This window comes from Cupressus sempervirens, chromosome 4 (genome assembly GCF_028749045.1).
Source record: "Cupressus sempervirens isolate cs-2001-9-10 chromosome 4, ASM2874904v1, whole genome shotgun sequence".
Taxonomy (NCBI): domain Eukaryota; kingdom Viridiplantae; phylum Streptophyta; class Pinopsida; order Cupressales; family Cupressaceae; genus Cupressus; species Cupressus sempervirens.
The window spans coordinates 619,889,863-619,901,870 of record NC_143121.1 but is presented as its reverse complement, the minus strand read 5'-3'; positions in this window follow the sequence as shown (position 1 = coordinate 619,901,870).

Genomic DNA, 12,008 nt, shown 5'->3' with positions numbered 1-12,008 from the left:
ATCTTTCTTAACATACCTTCTCTTCCATTCACTTGCATTTTGATTTAGGGTTGGATCCTTCTAAAATAAACAAGCATGGAAGGTTCTAGATCATAATCAACAATCCAATTTTTTTCTTTTTTCCACTTAATCCTTCTAATTTTTTGATTGTTTAATATTCCTTTCTTGGGATTAATGCCTTTTGAAAAAATGTGTAATTTTCTCCTTATTTGTCTCTACAATCCTTAAATGTTGCATACAAGTCAACCAAAATGATTTACATAAGTGTTTGTGGTATTACAAACACATATGCCAAAAATGGTTTACTCGACAATTGAATGTTGTGATGCTTGGTCATAACTAACTTGACATATACTAATTCACTTGGCATGAGTTAACTTTACATTTCTTGGTCTCCATTTGTTTTACTTTGCATGTATAGTATCTCAGTCTCTACTATGGTGCTCAACAACCTTTGACTTTCTTAGTGAAATATAAACAAGTCCATATATCTCCTCCTTCTCTGGATGACTTAGTCACAATGATGACCAACCATTGCTACCTAGAAAATAACTAAGTGTTGGACACTATGTTGGTAATGGAAAGGAGTAATTAAGAGGGGAGGGGTGAATCAGTTACTACAAAAAAAAATCCAAGTCCCTTTTTAGATGTCAACACAATATAAAACTATATCCTGCTGTAACTTTGTTAACACTAAATATTCTGTTGTAACTCTGTTAACACTAAATATAATACTATAACTTAGTTAACACTAAATATACTATTGTAACTTGGTTAGAATTGAATATACTTAGATCTTAAAAAATTAATGTGATTATCCTTTATTAAATTAGTTGCAAAAACATAAAGGAAATAACATGAACACAATACACACCAAGATTTAATGTGGAAACCCAATTTGGGAAAACTACCAATTACAACTAGTACTATTTTTCACTCTTCTAAAGTGAGCACTTTTAGGAACCAACCTTGTTAAAGGTTACAAAAAACACTGTTAGATGTGACCCTATTAGAGGATTTAACTCACCCTGTTAGGAGTGGCCTTGTTAGAGGTCTTCAAACACTTCTAGAAATGCCACCTTATTAGAGGATTTTCCAAATAGCTGTTAGGCTAACTCTATTAATAGATTTGATTCATCGCTACAATTATTAGAGAGTAACAATAACTTGACTTGATTGTTGATACAACTAACTTTGCTAATTTAGATGTCAATTTTGGCTTGATTATTTGATCCTCCTTGATTAGAATGTTCTTTGTAGCTTGGTCAACTTGGATGCTCTACCCTTTATAGGTATCCTTCAAATTTTCTTCCTTTATTCATCTTCTTCAATTCCACATTTCAGTCCTCAACTTGACCTTTCATATATATAATTCATCTTTTCAAGTTAGCTTGAATACTCTTTTAATCAAAAAATTTTCATCCCTCAAGTTGGCTTGTATTAACCAATAAATTTAACAAACATAATATGTTGACAATTGGCTAATATAGAATTGAGTACTTGGTCAACATAGAGGATCCCTTCATTAATTGATCCAACTTAGTTAGAATAGGAGTTCTAATGTTAATCGACCCAACTTGGTCAATATTAAATTCACTTCATTAATCAACTGATCTTGATCAATACTGTCTCTAAACTTGGTTATAATTGAATGCTCAGTGTACACAAAAAACTACCTTTGATGCTCGAGTGAGCTTGACTATCACTAACTACTTAGTAAAGGCTTGACATTTTGTGCAACATCAAAGAAGAAATATAATTTAATAATTTTTTTCAATAATCTCCCTCTTTGGCATTGATGGAAACACAACATGTCATAATATAAAGAAATTTTAGAGAAAAATAGAAGGATAATATCCTTACTTTCATTCTGATACTCATCTATGAGAACTCATCTATCGGTGAGAACTCCCTTTGACATCAATCTCTCCCTCTCAAATTATTTTCTTTGATTGAAATCTCTCCCTCTGACTTACTGATCTCTTCTTATGAAAAATGAACTTGCTGATACACAATTTCTTTGATATGATAGAAAACTCTCCCTCTTTGACATCTCATGCCAAAGAAAAAAATAAATGTATTTTCCATTTACTTGATGTACTGATTCATATGGAATCTTCTCTAACAATACTGCATTAACTTGACTGATCTTCAAATGCTCAGTTGATGCATTACTAGTCTTTTCTTAGTGAGCTTTAGATAGGGGAATAACCCCTAGCTTACCTCTTATATACAAATATATCCTTAGGTAATGAATTAGTGAATATGTCTACAATTTGTTCCTTTGTATTCACATATTCCAATCTAACCTTTGTGTCTTTCACTAATTCTCTCAAAAATGATATTTTATTGTAATGTTCTTTATCTTGGTATGCATTACTAGATTCTTGGATATGTTAATTGCACTAGTGTTATCACATAAGATAGCTATTGGATCCTTGATTTCTTCCTTCATACCTATCAACAATTATTTGAACTAAATGATGTTGGAACAATTAACTATTGCTGCAATATATTATGATTTTGTTGTAGATTGAGAGATGCACTTATGTTTCTTGCCTGTCCAAGATACTAGCCTCTTTCCAAGAAAGAATGCTCCACCACTACTGCTTTTCCTTTCATCAATACTTCCTGCCCAATAAACATCAATGAGGGCTTTAAATTTAAAGTTGCCACCTTTCTTATACCACAAACCATAATCTTCAGTACTATTTTCACAAAAGCTTGCACCCTTGCCTAATTTTTAAACCTAAATCTAACCTTGTGAAACATTGAAACAATCTCCAAGTTGTGGGACTTGAACTATGAGATTGAGTCTCTACAGAAGGCTGACTTCCTTACTATTAGGGTGCACCTAGGTACTCTTTGAGAGGAAAAGGGAGAAGGAATGCATGAAAGAAAACTACCCAATCTAATCTAAGGGGGTGATACACCAAAATAGTTTGTTCAACCTTATTTCTAGCTAACAATGCACTATTCATCAACATATTCCCAAGATGCACTGATTCAACCTTTGTTTAAATCCAATAGCCACACATAGATCAAAAACCAAATGAAATGCTACAAGGAAGGAACTTCACTCTATAACATTCAAGGCAAAATAGATACTGTTATGCAATTGGAGGAAAAAAGACACAATATTAACAAAGAAAGGAAGATCTACACTTATATTAATGGGAGAATGAGGTAAGACAGAGAATACATTCATGCATAGACAAAATGAAAATTACAATAGTAGAGCAAAAAATGCAATGCTAATGAATCAAAAAAGGATGACCATAAGAAGGGTTACAAAATTTTCTTTTATAGTGCAAGAATAACTCTGATAGCTTTTATCCTAAGTCAAAGAACAACAACTACATTTAAGATTGCAGAGAACAATCACTACAAATCTGGGAAAGATCTAATCATGGTACACTTCTAGATGTAGGAAAATCATATCATTCACCAAAAAATAATCATGAGAAGACATTAATTATGGTAATTAATATTTTAACCAAGTAGATGGATAACTAGGTAGTGATGGAGTGCTCCTTTACATTTACCATGCATCGAGAATGCAAAAAAGGTAGTTGCAGATGATCAAAAGATTGATTCACCATTAAAAAGATACTTGCTTCATTCTTGACACCCCAAATTAGATAAATTGGCAAGTCAACTAGATTTGATTGTCTAATCTTGCCATGTGGACCAATACCATTCGAATATTCTACCACCCTGTTTGGTTTTCTAACTTTATGTTGAACTATTTGACTATCTAATCATTCATAGCCTCATTGTCTAGGCCCACTAGGACACATGTCAACCTGTCATTATGTCGCTATGAAAAATGATCATAAACTTTCCATAGATACAAAGTGACAACCCTCAATCTATGCTCAATTTGATAGTGAAGAAAATATAACATCTTATGAAATATGATGGTCCTGCTTGGACACATGTTGTATCATCGCTATCTCACTATGAAATTCATTGTACATTTTTTAATAGAGACATATCAATATGCATTGATCTTGGAAGATTAGATAGCCAAGGGAGAACCATAGTATACCATCCTCTTTAATACCTTTTACCAATCAAGTACTACCACATCATCAAATTTTCTTTAACTCCTTTCTTACTATACAAATTAAGCTTCAATCTAGCCCCACTCATCTAGTGTCAGTCTGTCACTTTTTTGCTATGAATAAAAATCTTGCATCTTTGGTTAGCAACATAATGATAGCCACACATCTACCTTTAATCTGATAGTTCTAAAGATGCATCAATCTTTGTTAGTATCTTGACCAATCAAAGCCTTGACCTATCCCAACTCATTCTAATTCCCCTTCACTTGTGGCCCATAGATGAAATAGGTCTCACACATCCATATGTCATATCGTCATTATGTTTCTATGAAAATTCATCTTACATTTTTCATAGCGACATAGCAACAACCCTCAATCATATCCAAATCAATGATGCACAAGGGTATGTAAATAAACTAGCTCATATTGAAAGGTAATGAATGCAAAATTAACAACTATTACCTCATCTGATAACTCCACTAGCTGCAAAGAAGAAATGCCCACCAGGGACATGTGGCATGCTATTGTTATGTCACTATGCGTATTCTTCGTGCAGTTTCCATTAGTGACATAACAATGTCCATTGATCTCAAATCTAATCAATGGTGCTAGTTGAATATTTCAAGAACTTGGCTTAGTTGCAAAATGAATAATTAAATAGGAACATCTGTCATCTCCTCTAACATCCTTACAAGCTGTAGCCCATTGCAATGTGTGGCATGCTATTGCTATGTCACTATTAAAACTCAATGTACAATTTTCCATAGCAACAATGCGGTGACCATAGATCTATTTTCAATATGTGGTGGAGATGTTTTATTGACCATTGTGCATGGCTCAATGAAAAAAGGCCCCATTGGATGTATGTCACATTGTCACTATGAAAATTGATTATACATTTTTACAGAGTGACAACATGATGTTCGTTGATTTCTTTTCAATTAGATGACATAGAAAATGTAGGCCCACCGAGGTGTTTATAATGTGCGATAGCTTGAAGACTTAGGATATAAAATGTAACCCAATGTTTTAGATGTATCCTTATAAAATTAGAATGTTTGGAAATTTGAAAATTTTAAAAGATATGATCATTGGCCATGCTTGATAGGAAAACCTTAAATTTTGGTGGGAGGGCAAAAAATGGCTAACAATTTTGGCAACTCAAAGGGGATACTAGCCTGCTATGTACATGACAAGTGACCTTAGGTTTCCATTGGGCTATAGAGTCATAAAATGAAACCTATGCTTCATAAAACCATAACTCTACCTCTACCTTCTCTATAACTACAAAATTTCAAAACCTGACTATCTTTAGAAGAAAAAACATGTGTTCATGCACTTTTTTGGAAATCAAGAGAACTATTCTAATATAAAAAAAAACTCCTAACCCTCTCTAGAAGCAAGGTTTGAGGTAAATCTTTAGAAGAAACAACATGTGCTCATGCACTTTTTTGGAAATCAAGAGAACTATTCTAATATATACAAAAACTCCTAACCCTCTCTAGAAGCAAGGTTTGAGGTAAATCTCATTAACTAGAATGGGTAGAATATCACCATTAGGCCTAGATAGTTGGAAAGCCTTGTCTTGCTTGCAACTAATGATAATATAAGGTCCACTCCACATAGCATAAAATTTGGAGTTCCCACCTGGTTTGGCTTAGTTTGCATCCCACTTGAGGATAAGATCTCCTTCTCTAAAAACCCTAGTGTCGACCTTCTTGTTAAAATTATTTTTTACCTATTGCTAATAAATTTCAAGTGTCTACATAGCCTATTACCTTTTCTCTTCTAATTCCACCAATTCTACCATACAAACTATCATGGCATTGTGTTCAGCTAGCTCCAATTGATGAGCTAACTCTAGGGAGGGAACTCAAGTGAGCTAGGAAGCCTTACTTCCCTTCCATAAACTAAGATGAAAGAAGAGTTTCCAATAACTCTCTTATGTGTAATTCTATCAGCCCAAAGGGCAACCTTTGGTTTTGAATTCCAACACTTTTGGTTGTCCTCAATGGTTCTCTTCATGATTCTAATCAGGTTTTTATTGGAGGACTCAACCAAGCCATTGCCTTGGGGATAATAATTTGAGGATGTACTCAAATATATTCAATGATTGACTTCCCAAAAGTGTATATGAGCTCCAACAAAAGATTTGGCATAATCAGATATTATAGTTGAAGGAACAAAAAATCTAGTTACAATTCCATTAAGAAATCCAACCACTGAAGTCTCTATGGCATCCTTCAAATCCACTACCTCTGTCCACCTTGTAAAATAATCAATTGCAACTAGGATCCACTTGTGACTAGAGCTAGAAGGTGGTTTGTAGACCAATAAAATTTAACCTACATTGAAAAAATGGTTGAACAACCTAAATAGGATGTAAGGGAGGAGCCGTTAACCTTTGTTTACTTGAGAAGAAAGAAAACTTCTCACATTTCCTCACATGTCTATGACAATCATAGAACAAAGTTGGCCAATAATAACTAGCCATCATGACCTTCATGGCTGTTGTTCTAGTTGAGAAATGGCCACCATTAGAACTACCATGAAACTTCTTGATCATCCTCTCAACTTGATCCAGATCAATACATCTCAATAGGACTCCATTGAAATCTCTTCTAAAAAGAATTCCATCCTCTAGGACAAAAGGGATAGATTTTAATCTTAGTTATCTTCTTTTGGCCTTGCTCAACCCTTGTGGATATCCTTCTCCCAAAAAGAAGGCTATCATCTCATGCATCCAATTGTTTATAATCTCATCTCCTACTAGCTTCTCATCTACATTTTCTATCACTAGAGAAGCCTACTCAGTTGGCTCCTAGGATGAAATCATCTATTCACATAGTCCTTTACCTCTAATTAGTTTGGTGATCTTGATGTCTATGTCATACTCCATGGCCTTAGTGATCCATCCAACCCTCTTCTCATTGACATCTTTATTTAAAAGAAAGTCCTTCATAGTTGTATGAGGGACTAGGAGTTGGATCTTTTTGTGAGACAAAAGATGCTTGAATTTCTTTAAAGCTCTTATGACTTAAAGAGCCCACTTTTCAACATAGTTATATTTATCTTCATATTCCTTTAGCCCTTCATTGAAAAAAGCTATAGGTTGTTCTTCTTTAGCATCATTCAACTGTGTTAAGACAACTGATACACTTGACTCACCTCCAAGGGTATAGAGAATGAAATTCTTATCAAAATTGGAATTGATAAGGGTAGGAGCTGATGCTATTACTGCCTTAATCTCTTCAAAACTAGCTCTCCTTTCCTTTTTCTAGATGAAGACCATATTCTTTTTGAGCATAGCTATAAGGGGCTTAACCATGGTAGCAAGATTAGGGATAAATCTCCTTACAAAGTTGATTATACCAAGGAAGCCTTACAACCCTTTCTTATGAGTAGGAAGTGGGAGAGCAAAGAATTTCCTCTACCCTCTCTAGATCTATGGTAAGCCCATCTCTTGACATAATATGTCCAAGTAACTTGCCTTGACTAGTGGACAACACACACATTCTTGGATTCAAGGATACACCATATTCTCTACATTTGATGAAAACTTGCCTTAGATGACCAAAATGATTTGCCACATTCTTGGAGTAGATGGTGATATCATCAAGGTAGACCAACACAAATCTTTCAAGCATATTCTTGAAAGCCATTTCCATTGCCTTTTGAAAAGTAGCACTTGCATTGGTTAATCCAAAACACAACTTAAAATAGGCATAGGTATCCCATTTAGTAGTGAAAGTAGTCTTATATCTATTAGACTCTTGAACCAATACTTTTTTATAACTAGAAAACCCATCTAAGAAAGAAAATATCTCTAAACAACTAACCTTGGATAATATCTGCTCCATGGAAGGGAGAGGGTGGTGATCTTTGAGAGAGGCCTTATTCAGATCTCTAAAATCTACACATAGTCTAATCTCCCCACTCTTCTTCCTAACAGGATCAATGTTAGATACCCAAGAGGAATGCTTAATAGGAAATATGATGTTGGCCTCTATCAGCTTGGGTAACTCTCTTTTCATTAATGGCTCAATTCTAGGGTTAATTGGCCTCTATCTTTGTCTAACTAGCTTGGCATTATCATTCAAATCTATTGTATGATGAAACAAACTTGGGTCAAAACCATTTAAATCAATATATGTTCAAGAAAATACATTTCTCACATTGAGAGTTCTACCATCAGCAACATCAACTGGTATGTGATCATCTTTATCCACAACCAAGTTTGACCCTTTACTCCTTGCTTGATCATTAGGGTTGAAGATACTCTCTAAAGTGATTAGGCCTATGGGTAACTTTTTTGAACTAAGGTTCATGATTTGATCACAATACTAGCCTTGTAGCCTAGATTGATTCCTCTTAGAGAATTCTACTTCACTTTGCATAAAATTGACAATTTGTACATCAGAATCAAAGACTTTCCAATTGGTATTGTTGTTAGGAATAGTAGGTCTTACAACTATTTTGATCTACTACTCTTTGTCATCCTCAATATGCTCTGATACATTATGATGAGAACCAATGGCTGCAAGTCTGTCAACATGTTTATTTTCTCTCCTAGGAACACAAGATGTTGAATGCTTGAAAAACCTCAAGAAATTCCGAAACTCTATGTTTATATGCTTTGAGAAGATTATTCTTGGGGATATTGTAGCTTCTTACTTGGTCAAAAACCAACTCACTATCTCCAAATACCCTCAAAGATTGAATGAACCTCTCCTTTGTGCCAATTGAAGCCCTTGAATCAGTGCCTCATACTCTGATATATTATTTGTGCAACTGAATTAGAGCCTGTAAGAGAAACAATACTTCTCCTATTTATGGGAAATGACCATGACACAAGCCCCTAATCCATTTTTATTCCTTGAACCATTAAAGAACAAACTCCACAATCCACATGTATTCTCTCTTGTCTTTATGAGATTGGGAATAGGGGCCTCTTCCTCAATTATGCAATATGTCTCAAGACTTGTCTCTTTAGCTTCCTGCACTGGGTCAAATTGATAAAAAGTGGCCCACTCATCCAAGAGATAATTAGTCACCTCTATCAAAGAAGTAGTAGGTTCATTTTCTATGTCCTTATCATATATCTCAAGGATAGTGCAACTCATATTTATGGGACTTGGAGTATAGGTCTCTATATGATTGAGGGCTAGAGGCTTTACACTTATAGAATCTCTTGCCCCATATCTTGTCCTAAGGAACATATAGGACAATCTACCACAATGTGGCCTCCTATTTGTGCCCTAAAGTCTCTAGAAAGATAGATGAGAAAATAAGGTTCAACCTTAGCTATTGATATGTCTTGGGTTGCACTACAACTAGGGAAAGCATGAAATGCCATCTTTACCTCTTTTAATATTCCTATTGTCTTGACAACACTATCATCTAACTAAAGGACATCCCTCACTTTTGGTTCATAACTAATGCCAAGGAGGTCAACTATATATTTAGGCATTATAGAGCTACTAGCCCTAGAATCTATGATGGAGTTATGGACTAGTTTATCTCCTACGATCAAGGAAACATAAAAAGGAGGAGGCCCAATTTTCTTACTTGTTTCTCCCTCTTCGATTGGTCACATCAAGCTTGTTACATTATTTTCCCTAGATGGCTGATCCTTTACTTCCATGCCCTTTAACTCTTGCTGCAGTAGCTTCTTCTATGATGGTATAGTAGCAACAACATCCCATATAGAGATATTGACATTAGTATTTTTAATTTGATCCACCACATTGAAAGGAACATTAGTTTCTTTGACTAAAGCCTTGGGAGCTACATGGATAGGTGGCTGAATTTGAGAAGTCTAAGGTTCAGTATACTTCTTGTTTCTAATATCTTGCCTCTGTTGAGGAGCAACATTGGATTATGCATTCATCACTAGTGCATGAGGAGCAACATTTGAAGTTGAAGTTTGAATTGGTGGGGGAATAACATCTCCACCAACTCTCCTTTTACTCCTAGTATTATGAGATATGACTGTAATGACCCCTTTTTAGGGTCATTCATTTTTACCATTTTTCTTTTCTTTATTTATATCTTTTTCCATGTTTTCTCTGATATAACTTATTATGTATGCAATCTACAATGCTTCAAGCCATCATTGATAAAGAGATAAATATGTGCTCAAAAATTACGTTGTGTCTAATATATGCTATTGCAATTCCTGCACTAGTAACTGGAAGGTTGTGTCAGCAACCATGCTTTCTCAGTTCACCCCATAAGTCTATAAACGAGAGAAATTGAATATATATTTTGTCCCTTTAATTTCTATTATGTTCTTTTTCCCCTGTATTTGGTCCATGCATCTTCATTGTTATTGCTTTAGCAATTTGTCAGAGATGTAATCCATTCCATTCCTTCCTTCTTCCTTCCATATAACATTTGATTGGATTTCTTTATATGTGCTGGTCGGTATTGGCCAACAGTCACATCCTTAGGTGTTAACTAATTCATAGTTATATTAATTTTTTTTTTTTAATATGTTATTTAAATATGATGGTTATCATATATATTTACTTATATTATATGTTATTATAACATATTTGATTGTATTATCATTTATATTAACTCTTGTATCATTAATTTATACAATATTATATTGATTATTTTATTAATCAATTAACATTATATATATTCAAATGTGATAATATCTAGATATGTTATTATTTCATTGTTTATAATGTAATTGTAACATTTATTTATATCTTAATCTTATTATTATGAATAATAATAATTTATATTATTATTACTATGAATAATACAAATGATTAAGTAAAATAAATAGATCATAAGTATTTATCAATATTATTTCTTTTGTGAACAATCAATAATAGTGTATGAACTATTATTATATTTTATCCAATTATAGGATTCCCTTTAAAAGTATGATAAACGAATAAAGTAATATATATGTATTAAGGTACATATATACAAAGGTATGATATTAATACATTTGATATAATTACGTAGTATTGAAGAATCATTCTAATCAATGAAATGTTGACTTGTTTGATTTTGAATATCAACTCATTTAAAATTAGAATGGAGGTTGATGAATAATAATCTACAAATGATGTGATAGATATCCTTTTGCTTGGAGAAAAGGACATATTAATATGTTAACTTAATGACAAATTATATCATTATTATTAATAATTAATTTATCATTAAATCTTATAAATATGGGGACATGACAATGACATCATGATTAGCATGACAATGCTCCTCTAGATGATGATTCATGAGAGAACAATTACCCTACTATTGTAGATGATAAGCATTAGTAGGTTGACCACCATTATGTTGCTATCCTGCTACTTTCTCTTGTGTAGTTAGTGTTAGGAATGATTTTTCCTTCTGATACATACAGTATCCATATGAATAGTTAAAAGAAGGTCAAAAATCCTGATCTTGAGCAAGATTATTCTGAGGGACTAAAGCCATATTTAGGTTTGTATTAATAGTAGGGGTATTGCCAATAGGTCTATTATGATTGTATGGAGCATATCCTTGATTTTGGTTTGGAGGCCTATTATGTATGGGACCTTGATACTGAAGTTGGGGAGGCTTATTTTTTTCAGCTTGTTTCCTTTCTAGGGACACCACCTTGTTACTCATCTTTTGTATCATTGAGAAGCTATCCTCTAGCTTCTTCTCCTGACCCTACAACTTTTTATTTATATTTTGCATCATAGATTGCATCATATATTTAATTTCATCTATTCCATTTGAAGATGTAGAGGCTGAAGGGACAATAGAAAGGGACTGATTTGTAGATGTGGTAGGGATAGGGGCTACAGTAGGTTGATGATTAGACATGTTAGGAAAGAAAGGTATTGGAGGCATTGGAGCTAGCTTTCCTCCTTGTATCAAGATGTTTTTTTCCCTTATGGAAACTTCATAGTCATCTTGTAAAATGTCTCCTCC